A 19,385-nucleotide genomic window follows, 5' to 3' on the forward strand; every position below is an offset into this window, starting at 1 on the left:
TTCGCTGCTCTCCCCTTGTCTCCTCAAACTAGTTCCACCCTTATTTGTGAGAAAAGCAGCCTGGCCTTGGCCAGACTGTGGTCCTTAATTCCTGAAGCAACAAATTTCAGACTGGCCCGTAGCTGAACAGCTTTGAGGCAATTTTGGTTCTTTTGAACTTTTCATAGTCATCCCAGAACAGAAGCCTGAGAGTTATGTACCTCCTTACCCAAGAGGGCATGGCTCCCTGTCCCCGGTCACCTCCCTGCAGTCAGCAGGGCATGTCAAACCCATCTGCCCTTTTGAAACCTCAGCTGTGTCTCTGACTGCATGTGAAATCTTGTCCCTGTTGGAATCAGTCTGAAACCTTCCACTGACTTCAATAAAGTGAGGATTCGCTTCTTGGCTAAGACAAAGAAAAAAAAGAAGAAAAAAAAAAAGGTAGGAAGAGCCTATTGACAAGTTAATCCTCTCAGTGGCTCTGGGCTGACATTAAAACTGTTGCAACCAAACCCAACCAGCTAATGATACCAAGTTAAAAACCTGTTCTTGTCTTTGCAAGCTGTCACAGGGCTTTGTCTTCAAATGGGGGGAAGAAACTATATGCTCCGCAAGTGAATGAGACACATGCATGTGATCAGGGTGATCAGAGCATGCAAAACACATGGGAACAAAACATACACTGAGGTCAAAGCAACATAAAAATGAAAGCGTTTTGTGTTCCTTATTTGCTTGACTCATTGAATATATGGTTATGTACGTGCCTGAACCAGACTTGGCTTATTTGCCTTACATACTATGAAGTTGCATGTTCTAATCGGCACCTGTTCTGCAGTAATTCTGAATTAATGTATTAGCCAAAGCCTCAAAGGGATGAACAAGAATGTTAGCTGAAAACTAGTTGCTTCTAATTGTCATGAAAACAAATGTCAAAAGAACATGTGTTTCTACTTAGCTAACTCTGCTTACTAGGTTTGAAGCTGTTTTGTGTTAGTTTCTACCATTTAAATTAAATGTTTTGTCTCTAACGTACTTGATGTGGCTTTAAGAAGCTGTGCTTTCCCCCCCATCCCCCTTATGAATCTTAATGTTTGGCTGGATTTGTTTGTAACATCAGACAAAAGAGTGGCAGGCTGCGCTGGAGTGACATAGATTTTATGCTGAAACAAAGCAAAGCCAAAAAAAAAATCAGTTAGGGGTCATTAAAACCCAAACTTTTCAATGAAAGAAATACTGTAATGGAATAGTAATACTTTGGGGTTTAGGAGTTCTTTTAATTCCTGAAAGAGCTATTTTGCACTGCCCCTCCTCCACTTCATCTCTGTGAATCTGCTGTGTTGCAGAATGAGTCAGCTCTGGAATATCCAAACTCCACAGCTGTGCATTAGCATTTGGGAAGAGTATCACTGGGAGTTCATATTTTACATGTGGATGCAGTGACGCTCTTTTTCAAGCCGCAGAGAAAGAATGGTTCAAAACATAACACGGATAGGTACAGCACTTGCCCTTCAGCAGCACTAAAGCAACTTTCTAATGGGAGTTTTCTACAGATTTCCTTGGGGCAACAACATGGCCCATCATGGAGATAGAACAAGCATAGCAGGAGCTGTTAAAAGATTTTCTGTACAGCACAATTTAGTGCTTGATGTCTTAAAAAGTGGATGTCTGCTTTTCTTTTTTTCCCCTCTTACCCATTCCTCCAGGCCATCTCATTACAAAAGGAACAGTGCATCTTTGTTTCCTAAGGAATGGAAGATCAACTTCAGTTCTTTCCATAACAAATGTATTATTAGAAAAGAAAAATAAATCCTACTAATCGCAGCACTTCACTGAAGCTTGGCAGCAGGAGTTCTGTGGATACCTTAAATCAGCAGTTCCCAAAGATGAGCTTGTGACCCAGCTGGGTTCACGACCTGGAAGTGCAGAAGGAAATAGGCATGCAAACCCAGAACAGGAATCGCAAGCTGAAAGCTTGGAAATTACCGTTTTGCATAAAAACCACAGCAGTGACAATTACACTTTGTATTTCAAGGCGAATTCAGTCACCAGCACAGACCTGGGAATGGGAGCAGGACTGTGGATAGGGGCAGGTCTCTGGGAAAGGAGTGGGATGCAGAGCTACCAGGGAAGCCTGAAGACTCACTCGGTGGTGGCGGTGGTGGTGGTGGGACAGGGCTGTCTCCTGGCCAAGGCACAGCTGGGTCGGGCTCCGGTGAGCCCTGGCTGGAGCAGCCCCTTCGGGAGCCACAGCCACTGCTGGCCCAGGGCACGGTGGTGAGGAGCATGTGTCTCCTGGCCCCATGAGCTGCGGTGACTGCGGGCAAGGAAGGGAGGAACGATGCTTAAATGTCCAGCTCACATCTGGACTGCATCTGTCCCTGCTTACAGAAGCATATTTTGGAAATTTAGGCTCACAAAAATGACTCCATTTATGAAACCTGCGTTGTGTCCACAGAAGCACAAGTCCTCTTTTATGTGCTGATGGGATGTGCTTTTTTTATGAGTTTCAAAGTAGATCGTCATGTTGGCTTAAAATCACGCTGCACTTAATGGGTGAATGTTGATTTACACCAGTGGAGAACATGGCAAATCCACTTTCGTGTAAGATCATTAAGGTCTCCAAATATATTAAAATGTTCTGCACCCAGTTTGCGTTTGGGAGTGAAGAACCCGCTTCTCGCTGAGCGGTGAGCTGCCAGAGTGCTCCTGGCAAACGCACATTTTCATTTCAGTTCGCCTAATAGATGTATTTGTGCATAAGTCCCCCCCCAAGTAAACCCACAGGATGGTAGGGAAAATCACATTTTGAACATGAGAGGACAGAACAATACAAGCTACAATCGTTAGGCTGGTGTATAATTAAATCTCTTAAAGACTGCCCTGTACCACCATCCTTCAAGGACTGACACCGTCTTGCCCAGCACAGTAATTCTGCTGCACTGGAGATCTTAGTTCAGCAGGCATTTCATACCTTTAATTTGAACCATGTTAAGTGTTCATTAGTATAGCACAAAACTGAATACAAAACACTTCATTTACTGGATAACCACACTGTAAACATGTTTTGCCTGGATTGTGATGGGTGATAAGATCTATTCACAACATTATTTACAACAGGATGCCCAGTGAGTAATCCTTAATCTGTAACATCCTGCACACAGCCAAGGTAAGTCAATTCTTAAGCTAATATATTTGACATATGTCAGTTTAAAGAATGGCAAGTGAAAAGGGAAGACTTGGTGTCTGAGGACGCAGAAAAGCCACCTTCTATTAAATTACATGGGTGAGAACAGCAATTTTCTGTACACCTTAGATGGCATGAGTAATACTGCAAATGTCAGTTGGATTTATAGAGATCTGCAGAGAATATATTTGTCTTACAAAGGGAATGGGATTTAACTTACACATCTAATTTTTCATGAAGGTTTGGAAGACATTTTAAAAGTGGAACAAGTATCTCTGTAGTCTTTTTCCAGTCTCTTCTTTTTATACTCCTCCTCCCTCCTTGAATCTGGCACTTATCCCAAAATGCACACCATGTTCAAGAGAGGGAAAACACTAACCCTGTATAATTTGAATAAATGAGCTCTACACATATTGCCACTTTTAGTTCAAATTATGCAAAAATCCAAGATAAATGAGGCTGAGCATAAAAGCCCCTTAGTGTGTAATTATAAATACTAAAATGGTGTATTTTTCCAAAACAAGAACCTTTTTTTAAAAAAATTTGCATACTCTGTCGACTTTTGACCTGCAATAAAAATGTAACACAAGTTGGTAAGTGACTGAGTCAGAACAGGACCTTCTGTTTGCATCATTCCTCCTGCCTTCTGGAGTTTCAGTCTTTAGCAATTTGCTTAGATTTATAGTCATCGACTGAGCAGCTACAATGTGTAACCAAAAGCTCTTGTCTTTAAACATGTAAACTGTTAGATTAAAATTCCTGGGCTTCAGGATATACAGAAATTCCATGGGTCAAACTATAGATAATAAGTATGGATCAAACCCGGCTATCCTTTTGGCTTGAATGTGTTTTTCAAGCACAGCTGTAATAAACAAGCAGGATGCCTCCTGCAGCTCTCAGCTTCCATATGTGTGCCCAATGCAGTCCCTGTTCGGGGATGAAGCTCACTCACAGCTCTGATGTGCAGCATGAGGACAGAGAAAACAATAGTGGGATAAAATCAGGACTGAAATTTTTACTTAGCCTGTATTCAAGCTGATTTCTATTCCCTTCTATTTCTGTTTCTATTATAATTTCTAAACTGTATGGATTATTGTTAGAGAAATGAGATACAGAAATTTCAGTGTTTCAGGGTAGTTGATTGGAATACAGACTTTTCCAGTGATTAATTCGCACAGACAAAAGTGCTAAAACCTATGTTTTCAAAGCATCGTACAACTGTTCATAACTTTTACAGGCAGTAAGTTAGAAAAATACTTTGAAGATCAAACCCTAGTCCTTTTTGCCTGAATTGTGTTTGTTGAACAACACTGGAATTGTCAGTCTGGCATTTACAGCAGAGAGTCCCTTCACTTGACTTTACTGCACACTCAGAGACTGAAGGTGAGCAAGGAAGACTGAGCCTGGACGGGCAGATCCAGCCATCGCTTCCAGCCCTCTGCCTGACCACTGCCACGTGGAAATCTCAGCACCTGTTAATTCCTGGTCCACCCTGGTGTTCAGAAGGTTGTTTTACAGAAAATTGTATTTGCTAATGAAAATAGTGTGGTAAATTCAGCAATCGGAGCAGACAGGAGGTGGTAAGGTCTGGCTGGACCAGGAAGCAAATGTATTTTATCTCTTTATGCCAAGGAGAAACAGCAGCAGTGTTGGGAATGGAGCTATTGCAGAACTCGCTCCCATCTCACTGTTCTGTAATCATCCAGTTAATTTCAACACATTTACCCAACTCCTGACACATTTACCCACATTAATGCTGAAATATGAAGGCTACATTTAACACAGTTCTCTTTACGTTTCTCCAATCTCTCTCCCTTGTTTCATGCAAATAGCTCTGGTATTGGCCTCAGCGGGACATTTTCAGTAGTAAAAGTCCCTGTGGGCCCAAAAGTAGCAATAGTGGACCTGCTTCCGGTACATATTAAAAAAAAAATAATAATTATATCTCTCATTCAGCCAGACCCTGGGAACCACAGAAATGGGAGGTGGAAGGGGAGATGGTGCTGCCACAGTAGCTGATCACTGCTTAGCATATTTTCAATCTAGCCACTGAGTCAATCCCGTTTCAGTCCTAACAAGGCCATTTTGCTTGTCCAGGCTGTTTAGCTTTTGGGCCACAGAACTGTCCCAACAGACCTGCCCAGGGGCTCTGCCTTTGAGCAGCCACCTGGCCATCAGCAAGTCACTGGTCCTGGGGCCAGAAATCCCTGTCGTGAGGCTACAAGCTGGACAAGCTCCCATGTCTACCCTTCCGATGTGTCCATCACCTCTGAAAACAAGGGATGGAGCATGGCAGAAAGCAAGGGGAGGCTGTGGTGCTCCACAGCTGGGTGTGTGTCAGCTTGCTCCTTCCCGTGCAGATAAACCACAGGAAAACGCGAGTGAAGCAGGAGTCAGCACTCAGCGCGTTCACTCTGCTACAAGAACAGATTCCTTGATAAGGCAAGCTTAGCATGGAGCAACCCATGAAGTTATTGGACTAATCATATTTCTGGTTCATTTCCACAATTACAGAAGAGGTCAAGTGGATCCTTCATTTTAATGAGTTGACTAAAATCTGGCAGCATGTTGTTATGAGGCAGATAATTTGTAAAAGCGGTGTGTGTTTTAGATCACATCTTCATTCCGTGTTGAACCGTAATAAACAAGTACCTTTCTGTGGAAATACTGTCTCTTTTAAAATGTCTGTTAATTTTACTTCTGTTATTATACATTTTGGTTGTTGTCTGGCCTGGCAGTTTACAGGCAGACTGGTTTCCTTCTCTGTATTCTAATTTTAACTGATTATAACTGAGTGGGAAAGTGCAAGACCTCTAGTTGAAATTCAAAAGAAAATAAATGGATTTTTTATGGCCTGAAGAATCTATTCATTACTAAATCATTTATCTTTGCAGAAGGAGTGCCTATATTCAATATGCCTTCCTATTTCCCTGATTTTATTTCTCTGTAAGAACGCTTTGTGCTTGCAAATAAATCTCCATTGAACTTCCATTGATAGGCTTTGCTCTTTAAAGTCTGATCAAGAGCATAATTAACAATATTAAATGCATATCAAAGGTTGCATATAAAGCTTAGACGTTGCTGTGTCTTCCCTAAAAATGAAACTTGGATGAAAACGTAAAACAACAGTGTATACTCCTGGGATTATCAAAGGCATATTGCACCAAGGGGAAACGGAGCAGATACACATGACCTTTAAACAGACTCGCTCGTGCTTTTTGGCTTACTTCAAAGGTTTCTTAAGGGGACGAGAGTCATTAAGAAGGAGGGGAGGGAGGAGAGGCATTAAGATTGTTTAAATTGCTTTTTCTTAATTCCAAATTGTCTTTCTCTAGTGAATCCTAACTTTATTACTTCTATTGCATTTCAGGCCATGTAATTACATTCTTACCTTAAACAAAGAATGAACTTTGGACAGTATTTGGAAGGGTTTACAAATAAAGTAAACAGCTCTGTTGCATAAAGCGTATGTATCTGAGGCAGAACTTCCTTCTTCCCAGATTAGACACATTCATGCAATTTAATTTGTAAGCTTCTTCAGTTTTTCTGTTTGTGATAAAGGGAAAGTTAAAATTCACAAACAAATCCCACACAAATTGTTAAACTTTTGTGATCCTGTTAAAGTTATATCAAATGCTGTCTTTACCAGTTCATATATTAAATACTGGCTTTCAGTTTCAACTTGAACTGCTGTCTTTGTGCAGGCTGGATTAAACCCAGATAGGTTATCCAGTTTAGTTATTACTGTATTGTTCAAGTGGTGCTTATCTGTGTGTTTTACATTCAAGTGTAGAAATGGGGAGGGGAGGGGGGAGGTTTGCTACTTTTACATCTTAATTGAAAAAAATCAGAACATTTTCACATACCCAGGTTAAAAATTAACAAATGTGAATGTTGGACTTTTAACTCACTGGTCAGAGAGAATGTAAGGTTGGAATATATTCTAAGTACAAGATTGAAAATGTATGTGAAAATATGCTGGCCACTTCCAGATGTAATACTTCAAAGGTGCCACATTTATTCTAGTTGACTTATATTCTACTGCAAACACTGCTGAGATAGCTGTCACCTTCACATCCCCAGGTATTGTGCGTGGCCAACAGAATTATTGGATTGTACAAGGTAGGATTTGCAAACATTTGCAAAGAGCATTTGCTTTTTACAATCAATGTTGTGCTCCCTTTCATTTGCTATTTGTGAGCATTGGCATGAATGAGTTTTTATTAGCAGAGATATTCGAGAATGTGGAGAAAGGGTGGCTGTGTGTATAACTGACTTCTGCTGAGTAAATTTGTTATTTACTATTTATTATACTTTCACATTCTAATTATCCAGGCCCCCCAAAAAAGGCATGTCATATGACCTAGGTCCTAGGGAACTGATTGTACGTACCAAGTAATGAATAGTGAAGGGAAAAGCTTGGGAACAATTAGTTGGTTGAATTTGGTTTGAATAAATAGTTGGTTAATTTCTAGATGGTGATTTGGATTCTGCATCTGCATATGACCGAAGGAAAGAAGCAAGAACAGCGCTCTTCTGTGGTGCAGCCTCTGGGAGCCAAGGCAGAGGACCAAACAACCTCCTGCCTTATGTTTTAATGTGCAGTATTTGTATTAGTCTAAACAATTGGGATTGCCGTTCCCAAGTGTTCAGAAGTCAAGACATCCCTTACCCATACACCCCCAGCTGGCCTAGGATTCATAAGGTTCTTAGAAAACACAACAACTATTCATTTGTTTTTAAGCTGTTTGGCTGCATATAGATCTTAATTTTAACTTCCCTCTGAAATAACAAATGCAGACAACCTTTTTTTTTATTATTAGGAACGAAAAATTTTACACTGAATCATGGGAGTCTGATAGATGGGGCTTGGGAAAAAAAAATAAAATCCAGGAATTCATCAAGCATTGCAAAATTAACAGGTGGAGGGAGAGCATCTCCTGGCAGCTTCCCCCAGCCTCTGCCAGGACCGTGCTGGATGCTGACGCCTGCCTGTGCGCCTGCCGGTCAGCATGATTATTATCTGTATTGTACAAGATAAGCAAACTGAGTCACTGAGTTAAGATCAGAATACAGGAGTTTTGGCTTACTGCTACATCTGCAGTCTCCTAGACTACACTGACTATCTACTGCTTCCTATAATTACATATATAAATAACATTAGACTTTGGCACAACTCAAAACCACTTCTGGACTTACTGCTTGGGTCTGGGTGTGAATTTTGCAGTTTGTCCTATACCAAGTTGAAAGAATCCCCTGTGCCTGATGACATCTGAGGCTGGACAAAGGTCCAAGTGGTAAAGTTATTGTGCTGTGATACCAAACTTCTCCAAAATGGGCTGAGTTCCCTTTCCAGAGATTTCTGAGAGCCAGACTTTTGCAGAAGTTAGCTTTTGATGTTGTAGTGACAGGTACTGTATAAAATCCTGAGAAAGTTCGAAGTGGGCACAGGATTTTAGGGCACTGTTTAACCTCACAGTGCAAATGGTTTATGCTTCTGGCAGAAATAATCATATGGTGTGCAGAGGGCAGGCTGGAATGTTGGCCAGCATTGATGCTATTTTAGGCATATTAAAGCCCAATCGTTTGCCACCAAAATTAATGGAAGACATCACGAGTGCCCCACCATGCCCAGAGATCAAAAGCAGCTCTGGGTTTGCTTCAGAAAGGTCCACCCTTTCTCCCTCCCCCCAAGTCGTAATTAGGTCTCTCTCTTTCTCCTCCAGTTGCGGTTGTTCCCAAATTTGCTGACCTCATGTAATTCCTAATTTGACAAGCTGGCTTTTTTTTTTTTTTTTTTTTTGGCTATTTTTGTCATAACAAGTTCAAAACAGAACAGCCTGTCTTTAGAAGCCTCCATTCATAGGAATGCTGGGACATTTCACGCAACACAACACCGCCACAGAGGAAACCCAGCTTTGTCTCCATGAAAATAAATGCTTGCAAAGGCAGCAAAACAACAGGAGGGGAAGCTGCTTTCTTTTTGTTCCAAACAATTTTGCCAAGAGCACACACAGGGAGGAAAAAAAAAAAAAAAAAGGCACCTTGGGAAAACAAAAGATGAACTTGTTAATAAGAGATAAGTTATTGGCCTTGTATTTCAGAAGAAAACAAAGATTCTTGGATGCCTCTTATTTATATAGCTCAAGTATTTCCTCCTAAAATATGTGCTGTTTAAAAGTCAGATATTCAATGGTAGGAATTACTAGAATGCTGATGTGTTGTTTTGGACTTTTTAAGCGAAAAGTGTTGTTTTGGAAATTTTTTGTAAGTGATTTTTTTTGGAACAACCAGAACTAGCTGGCGTCCTGATTTTTTATGCTTCTGCTTTGCTTGGCTTTACTAATATCCTTGTTTTCCTACTAACATTCATCCTTTTTCCCAAGTTAGTTGCTTGGTGACTAGTATTAATCTTCATGTAGCTCAGAGTTCAATAGCATTTTTATTACCATCCTATTACAGAAACAAAATTTAGTCAGAAAATCTCTGGGAATCCTTTTTTTCCCTTTTCTTTCTTTTTTTTTCTTTTTCCTTTTTCTCCCTTACTATATCAAAATTAATCAAAATGCTTGACCTAGCCAACAAAATTTATGGCTGGAGACCCAGCCCTGCTTGGGCAAGGGCTACCAGCAAAATGTTTTGTTTTTCTTGCTAAAGCTTACTGGGAAAAAAAAATGCAAGTCATATTCAGACAAAGACCTAGTTGACTAGAAGAAACTACATCCATCTTGCTGTCCTCTGTCAGCACGGTTACATCACTGATGAGTCAGTGACTATAATAGCTATATTAGCAAAAGTCAGCAGTTGTAGCAGCACACACTTATAGTAACATCTCGTCCTCTTTTCAGCTCACGGTAGCTCTGTAGGAAGGAGAGGCGCGGGACGTGGCCGGCACACAGCACCCTTGCCCCACTGCAGTTCCCGTTGGAGCTTATAGCAGCACAGGCAAATCAAACTGGTGTGCTTGTGCTGGTGTGAAAGCTGCATGTGGGGCAGACCTGATCCCATCAAAGTCAATGTGTATGCTAATTAAAAGAAAATAATTAGTAGGATCTTCAGGATATAGTGAGATCATGGGAACCTGGGAAGTAATGTCTGAACCTAGCAGGGTTTATGCAGCCAATACTTTTACTATCAGCTGTTTAGCTTCTGCATCCAGTGTCCTTGCTAGTCTTTCTGGAGGGAACCAGGTACCATTACACTGAGAAATGCAACATTTTGGATTTTTTTCCATGCCTGAGTGACTGGACCACGGGACTTCACTGTATTTATTGGAGTCATACTGCTAAAGAGCATGGATGGCATGACAGGAACCCAAGGCAATTCTCAAACCACAATACTTCCCTTTAACAAATAGTGTGGGATCTGCTGGATGGCCCTGGAGTTTCCATGGGAATTTTATTGGAACTAGATAGGATGATTCATACGAAGAAAAATGTAGTTTTCTCTCATGCAGTATCTCTTTTCATGCAGAACAGATCTAGCTTAACACTGGCAAGCAAGAGCATTTGGACCTTGTAATTGCTTATATTCTGGCTCTGTTTTTTTCTTTTATCCACTTGTAGAGAAGATAAGAAAAATAAACAGAAAATGGACCACAGGGAGGAATGCTGATTTCATCTTGCCACTTAACTAATACCAATCTGCTCTGATTTAATGACCAGTGAATAAATGACAACGGGTTGCATCTTTGCAGCGCCGCAAACCCAAATAAGTTTTCTATTGTGTTTTGACTGTGAAATCATGCCCAGTTTCTGTTCAAATTCTTCTAGTAAAATGAACAGATTTTTGTATTATTTCCAATCTGCTTAGATTTATTTGTGAAAATGTTTTTTAATTCCAAAATGTAAGCACACTATATTTTAGTTTTGTGAGTCTGCAGATTGCAAATAATGGAACCCATTGGTGTCATAAAACCACAAAATCAGACTAAATCCTCTGAAATAAAACTTCAGAATACTATAGTATTCTTATGCTGTAACAGCAAGCTTCTCCCAATTTTTTTTCTGACATTGTTCCAGAACCTGCTAAAACTCATAAATCAAAGGCCATAATAGCTCTGAAACTCTCTGAAACTGTGGTATGGCTTTTTGTTTGTTTTGTTTTTTCCTGCTTCTGAGGAAAACATTTCAATGATGTCTTTAACAAATATGTGAATAACCTAATGGCTGATCTGTTGTTTTTCAGTCATAAAATTGGAGCTAGTTGTAGCAATACAGCTTATTCTCACAAGCCAAAGTTACAGTTTTGGCCTCTTGGAACATACCTAAAACCTGAAAGTCTAGTTTAGAACAAGCAGATAGCTTAATCAGGAACTTTATGACCTTCTGAATGCAACATAAGATGCATCTGCTTGACTGGAAGGGTTTTAAAATTGGTTCTCCTGAACCAGCAAGGATGGGCTCAAGGCTATTCAGAGTTTCCAACTATTCCCACTGGATCCACACTTAACACAGACACAAAGATGCTCCAGCTCCTGGCGTGGATGGGCTGCACCTAATCCAGTTTCTGTCACACAGGCCATCCATCTTTTCCACGGCCATTCCCTAAAACAGAAGCTGATGAAAACTACAGGCAGCCTGAATGTGGGCGGCTGTCGGGATGTGGGCATCCTTGAAGCTCAAGGGATATAAAGGAAATGATACAGGCTGTGGGTGAAGTGGGTGCTCTGCACCCCTTAATCTCTAGGTCAGGCTTCTCAAAAAAGTACTGTCACATGCTTCAGATCAGGAGTTCTGAGGGTAGAAATAGACACAATATCCAAAATCATGGCTGCATGTCTGATAAAGTTGTATATAAAGAATTGATACTGCTCTGATGGCCATACAATCCGTACAGATCTGTACACATCTATACAAAGACAAATGTTGCCCTTTGTTATAGCTACTAGTGTCCTACTCTGAAAGTAAACCTGCAACAATGAGAGTGTGTGGAGGGCTGACAGATGTGAGAGCCGAACTCAGGCTGTAGTGAATCTATATTTTTAGCTAGCCCAAGCAAATAGCAAAGCTAAGGTGGCATAAAATTCAGAGAATTTACCACTCTGCATGTGGGAGCACTGTGGACACTTATTTAGGAGCTTTCACATCACACCTCCCAGCTGCAGGGCAGAGAATATGCTTAACCATAAACATAAATTCATATTAAAATCTTTGTTTCTTGGCAAAATATTTATCTGGAGTCAAGTTTTCCTACAATGTTTTGATTTGCTAGATGAAGGTGATTTACTAAAGTGTTTTGGAAAACACACGTCATAAAAATGCAGTTTTTGCTAAATGATCATCATCTGCAGCATGCGATATCTGAAATACACTTAGTTATTTTGCTGAATCGACAACATTTTATTAACAATGTTGTGGCAGTTTGTGACTTTGGTAAGCCCCATGCTTCGGGAGTCACGTGATCACTTGAGATTTTCAGTTTCCCAGCACAATACAAAGCCAGGCTCTAGCCCTCATAGCAGGGCAGCTGGAAAATATGAACCACATAGGTTCAAGATACAAAAAGACAATAAAAACATCCCAAATTTCTAATTTTAAATATAATTTTGCCACAGTTCTGCAGGGTCTGACTTACAGATTTTGAATTCTTGAGTTTGCAGTCCTGGAACAAAGTCACACAAACACTTTTCTGTTTGCTGTCTGGGAGCCTCATGAAAAGTCCCTTAAAATCCAAAGGGACTGATTTCATTGACCTTTCTAGACTTTGGGGGAGGAGTAAAACCCCAAATACACACAGAAGTTCCAGGGCCATGGGAGAAATTCTGCTCCCATCCAAATACCCTTTGAGTTTGGTGCAGACAGGTTTTACCTGATGTGCTACTGCTGTCCTGAACAGGAATGGCTTTTCCAAGCCGGGGTTAAAGTGCACAGATCTCTGACACAAATACTAATGTGTGCCAGTCTTAGAAACTTTGAACTTTTTTGCCAAACATTTGTTCCCTGACTCAATCACACATACGTTCTCAGAAAGCAAAAGAGAGACAGGATACAAGTAGAGCCAAAGGGAATGTGTTAAAAAAATTCAGCAAATATTAACAGAACGTATTTATTTATTTGCAGTTCCTGTCTGTCTCAAGCATTAGCAGCAATAATCAAGAGAAATTTCAAGCACAGCCAGCTCCTGATATCATATCTACTTATCATAGTGTTTATTTTTTCCCATCCTTTCCAGCTTAGATTAAGCACTCCAGTACATAGATTTAAAATGGACTTGGAATTATGCTTTGCCAACGAAGTAACTATTTAAGGCAGTTCTATTACCTGTGCTCCATTTTATTCTAGTCTGAGTGAAAAGGAACTATGACAATAAGCAAACCTTGTAAAAACCACCTTGTATAATAACAAGAATGAGAAGTTATCTGAGCAGTTCTAGCATGCTGTTTTCATAATTGGATGTTTTGCATACTCCCAGCATTTCAAATATGTTTTCAAGTATGAAGAGTTTTGCTTTTTTTAATCTTCCTGCCATGTTTGGTGCATAATTGCCTGCTAAACACAGCTTTATATTGATTGGTCGTATTGCTGCTTGCAAACTTATTGTTTAGCCACATCTGTTATTTTTCATATAGGTCGTTAATCCCCCGTAATTAACTACTGGGAGGCCTGATTTTCTCAGACTTCAGGATTTATCAGAGACTGTTCCCTATCTCACCAGAGGTGCTCAGCACCATGCAAGTCTGCACCCTAAGAGGGATACATTGAGTTCAATGAGGTCTTATTAGTTACAAAATGCTGTAATTGGGTTTATTGGAACTGATCCTAAAATGGTATATAATCAGATGTGATTAATCTTCTTTTGATACACCCATGTGTGCAGTATCTGAAGACTAATGATAACCTGGTCAATGTCATTACAAATAACAAAATATCGATCATTTGGAAGAGGCTTCCTTCTCCCAGACCTGTGCAAATTAGCCTTTTTCATATAAAATAGATTGGACTTTTATGGACCCAAAGATGGATAGTTTCCCACAACAGCTGCATCTACATATAAAAGTAGGTGTTTTGTCTAAGGAGTACTTGCTGTGGCTTTGTGAGTAGGATTTTCCACTGAATGCTGCCCTAAAGAATTCCTTCTGGGTTGATCTTCTCAGGAATCATTCTTTCCTCACACTAAAACCCACAAGAGTCTTTGGATCTCAGAAACCACAAGACTCAAGAGATGTAAGGGTGTCAGGAGCTCTGAACTGCCTCCTAAGCCTTCTGTGATCACCTTGCAGGGTGCTAAAATTTTCAAGACAGACCAAATTGCTAATTTCCTTATGGCTACACCTTACCAGCTACTGGGGCTTGCCACTGCAATGCAAGTCTGTGCTGTGCACAATGAACATCGTCCTGATTGTACTCCGGAATGATAAAATTGGAACTAAAATTTCACACATCGTGCGCACTACTAACCTTTTTATCAATACAGTGTCTTACTTTGATGGATACTGTGTCCGTATCTTTGCAAAAGGAATTGGTCAGACTTGCTATATAGTGTCAAGTACTAGTATTTAATTAGAATTATTAATGTAGTTAGATTAAAAATAACGAAGAAGATTCTCTGCAGGCATAAGTATTCATGGTTCACTGAGTACCAACAAGTTATACTTGTTTACACCAGCCCAGGGAATGAAACAGTTGAATGTAATAAAATATTTCCTACAAAGCAGCTTGATGCAAGTACTGTGCAGCACAGCAGATACGAGGAAAAAAGCATGTACAGCAAAACCTCCAACAGATTTCAGTGTGACCTCCATCAGGAATAAAGCCAGCCCTTTCCTCCACTGCCAAGAAAGTCTGCTTTTTGGTAAGACTGGTGGTTCAACAACCTAGCACACACACTTTAAGCAAAAGGAAATTTTTCTCTTTTGGGAATCCTCTTTTCAGCATTGAGCGAGCAAGCAAACTCCCGAAGGGCACTGGACATGGACTTGGACAATTAGGAGTCAAACAAGAGCCAAATGTTTTTGCCCTGAGGCTTAAAAAGCTGATGAAGATGGTATAGGGAAGTATAGGAGCCAGACGGGTCACCTGGTCACAATGAACATCTTGTACCCCCCCTCCAACTCCTCTGCCTCCAGTGCATCTCTGCCCCCGTGCTTCAGCACAGGCCAGATCACAAAGACCTATTGTGTCTATTATTTTAATCCACAAACAATTGTCCAAACAAAGGCATACATGCAAACAAGCCTGCATTTGGATGCAATACTTGCTTTCATTTGGAAAGTTAGGAAATGATCTGGCGTGTTGCAACAGCTGGAGCAGGAAGAGAGGACGGTGACTGCTGTTTCCCAGCGTAATAAGCAAGAAATGCATCACGGAGACGTAGGCTGTTTGCAGATGTAAGACTGCCAGGTATTCAAATGTGGCTTTCTACAGTACTAACTGGTACATACCAGCCAATTTATTCATGAAAATCTGGATTTTTGCTAAAGACTGTGTTCTGTCTAATGATAGCATGGGTTTACTGTAATGATTAAGGATCAAGTTTTCTCACATCTGTGAGGAATGCTTAGACATTCAAGTTTAAAAATAAAAATATCACTCTGGGCAGGATTTTAACATTTTTTTGAGGGAGTGTGGGATGAGGGGTGGGTGGATTAGATAGTAATCAGTTGAATAAACTCAGCTGAGCTTTGAAAGTTAAACTTCAAGCTATATAGGAAGATTTGCATCGTGGGACATAAAAAAAGAGTTTAATTGTGCCTGACATGATCTGTTTTTATTAAGGTCTACTAATATAAATGCACTTTTATGCAATCATTTTTATGAGATATCCAAGTGCTTTAAAAACATATAAATGACTTAATAATATGCTTGGAAATTCAACAAGTGTAATTGACAGACAGGGAACTAAGGCACAGAAGGGTTCAGTTAAGCAGGGCTATACACGAGCAAATGCCACTTTTGGGAATTAAGTTAATGAAATTTGCCCTGTTGGTTGCTGCCAAAGGAGGAGGAAGAATTTCCTTCCCAATATAAATGTCATTACAGAACATAAGTACACACTAACTAAACACAGTATTTTGATGTGATAAGGCATGTTTCCCTTTGTTACACATTTTGCATACAAGTATGCACTGCGCTTGTGCATTCAGATGCTTATGCTATATTTAGCAGGCTCTTTTATCACACACTCTTTTCTGCCTCTTTCCACACATAAAGATTCAAAGAAACATCTTCCCATAGCATGTAAAGAAGTAACTAATGATATGCTATCAAGGAAGAAGTGTTCTCCTGGAGGAGACAGTTTCCTTTCAGAGACACTAAAACAAAACCTCTATTGAATTCTTGCTCATTGCTTCATATCATTGCTTTTTTTTTACCACACTCAAAATTGCACATGCTGACATGAGATTGTACAACGAGCTTGAGTATTTTCACATTAAGCCAGATATTTATTCCTGAAAACTAGGAAGATACGCTTTCTAACCAAAGTGCTTAGAACACAATTTAGTAGGTCACTTCTTAGCAGGAATTTCTTTGTTACAAATGTTTTGGTCTTGGAACTCCACATATGCTACAGTTCATTTCACCGCATGCATACAAATTTATTATTGAGGATGCGTCCCTGCCACTGACGCATAATCAGGCTGGTTAAATGTTCTAGTGGAAACAAAATATTCCAGGAATCTTAAACATTCAGTAGAAAGATAGTGTAAAAGAGCTTTTATAATACCAGTGAAAGAGTGTGGTACACTAAGCATTTCCAGTAAAATAAAAAATGTTTATGCTAACTGCAAACTATGCATTTCCATCAATAGCACAGCCTTTCCTAAGCCCTGCGGAAAACCAGGTAATGTTTTAAGTTTGCCAGATGTGGCAGGTCTTTACTAAATGTTGCATTGCACTGTTACAAGCCCTTGCTTGTGTTAACTTGTTGTGTTTGAAAGCAAATTTGCAAGCAAGTGGAACTTGTATCCCTATCTGTCAATAATTCCTCATCACACTCAACAAAAAGTCACTGCTTTCCTTTTTCCCCGCCCCCTAAATGTGAAATTGCAGTAAATCAGTCAACAGCACTGTTTAGCATATAAAGCAGAAAACTTCAAAGCAAAGCAGTCTTTTCTCTCCACCTACGAAATTCCAGACCATGCTCCTAAATTCAGGGAAATCTACTCGTCCTTTCTACTTACAATTCAGAAAGCCTTGGCGATGCATATTAAAGGCTTGCTGTCAGCTTACATTGTTTAAAAATGGACTGATTAAAAAAACGTTTGGGTAAAACACCCTTTATATACTGTGTGAGAAACACACTCATCTGGTAACGCTGCTCTCTCACAGCCCGCAGAGAACTGAATTATACCAGCTGACGATCCGTTCCGAATCTTAAGTATATTGTTTTACTGTTTGACTTTACCAATTCCATTTCAATATTTTTTCCTCTTTTGTTAAGGCTTTCCTTAGGATTTACTCAAAGGAAGCATGCCCACATGTGCTCACTCCCACTTTTCTTCTTTCCACATAACCCACCTATTAGCAAATATTCAGCTTTGTAGATAGTGAATCGCCAAAAATTATTTTTCCCTCAAAGTGCAGGGGAAGGGCTGCCCATGTTATTACACTGTATTATGTTAATCTTTATCTTATGTAAGATAACATAACGTTACATTAAAATTCTTTTTCTGTCCAAAAAACCCCCACCGAATAAAACAACAACCTTGCCCAAGTTAAATGATACTTTCAAATCGTATATTTGATACGGAGGGTTATGCTGTATGTTATGGCCAGACTCCACCACTCCAATTTATACGGATTAAAATGCCTGTAAGATTGTGTTGTAACCCAGATCATCCAAATTACCCTTTTAAGTAAATTTCTTCCCTGAAAAAAACATATCATCAAACTGTGCCCTGAGAGTCCCCCCACAATGCGCTAACCATCCATCTGTATAAGAAGGACCCGGTCCATACCGAATTAGAAGATGGCTATTTTCTGCAGCTGAAATTAATTTCTTTACATAGAATCAGCATGAGGTCTATGCACTATTCAATAACTGCTGAACCCTGATGATATTAGGTTTCTTCACTCTTATTTTAACCAGTTAATTATCATGAACGATTTCCCTCCTGCTTCGTTGTGTGTTTAAGTGGTGCAGGAAGTAAAGGTATCAAGAATTCCTGCAGTTACACCACAGGCTTCTGTTAGTGAACTGCTTAAATCTGGGCTTTATGTCTACATTACGTTAACAAACCTCTCATTTGGATACATTGCCCTTTCCCAGGATCTCATGTGCAGCTTTCCGTATGCCTGATCCACATTCACTGAAATCAAAAGAAAAACTCCCATTGGCCTCAATGATTTTGAGGCTGTGCCCTGCGTAGACTGAGAGATGCTAGAAAAATGGAATAATCTTTACACTAGAGACCTAAAAAGGATATGCTGCAATACATCTTGTTTTGACAAAAAACGTTTTCTTTTATTAAAAACAACAGCCTCAAAAATCAGAGGTTCAACAGGGACTGTGCTCTCTGCGCTCCTTCACTAACACGCCTAATAAACTCAGCCTGGTTCAACTTCACACATACTTATTCATAGCAAAAAGTACAATGTTCATCATGGTTACCAGTGTAAACAATTCCTACCTGCTACTCACAGGCTACACACAAACCAGCTTGCTGAACAGGATCTAAATTAGCTGCACTCTGAAAGCCATAAATAGGATTTAAGAAGTATCCCAGCCGAGCAACGGAGCAATGTTTGCATATTTGTTTGTGCAAGTGAGCTTCAGAAAGTGTAAATGATGCTGGGGTTACAGAATCGGGGACGTTTAAACCAAATGCTCAAGTGTGGAGTTTGATGTAGTAGTTAGACTCGTTTAACAATTATTCTTTTTCATGCCAGTTACCCATTAGGCTGGCTTAAGTATAATGTTAAATTGCACTTTAGTTGCTGTCTATGCAGCAACACAATGGGAAATCAAGATAGCAGATAACAAGTAGCTATAGCAGCACTGCTTCAGGCTCAGACTGTACAAGTGCCTGAAGTCCATGTTTCAGAGCTTTCAGATCTTTACAGTTATCAGTACCTAAATTAGCTAATTTAAGTGAGGGTTAGATATGTCAGCACAGCCTGCAATCATGCCTGCAACTGCAATACAGACATAGGTTGTGGGCTGATATTCAGGACAGATACAGCTGTAGCAGTTGAAGAAGTTACTGCCTCCAGCTGTTGGTTACTGCCCGGTGGGTGTACGAGGTGCCCCAGCCCCAGCGAGGCAGGGCAGAAAGGGTGCA

The 19,385-nt window shown here is 40.1% G+C and overlaps 1 long non-coding RNA gene across 1 annotated transcript; it reads left to right on the forward strand.

Moving 5' to 3' along the window:
• The first annotated feature begins 6,643 nt into the window (after positions 1-6,643).
• Positions 6,644-15,505, forward strand: LOC130156481 (uncharacterized). Its single transcript, XR_008824437.1, has 2 exons — positions 6,644-7,285; positions 13,734-15,505. It is a non-coding gene; the product is annotated as an uncharacterized LOC130156481 (long non-coding RNA).
• Positions 15,506-19,385: the final 3,880 nt, after the last annotated feature.

The sequence above is a fragment of the Falco biarmicus genome, chromosome 10 (assembly GCF_023638135.1).
Source record: "Falco biarmicus isolate bFalBia1 chromosome 10, bFalBia1.pri, whole genome shotgun sequence".
Classification (NCBI taxonomy): Eukaryota; Metazoa; Chordata; class Aves; order Falconiformes; family Falconidae; genus Falco; species Falco biarmicus.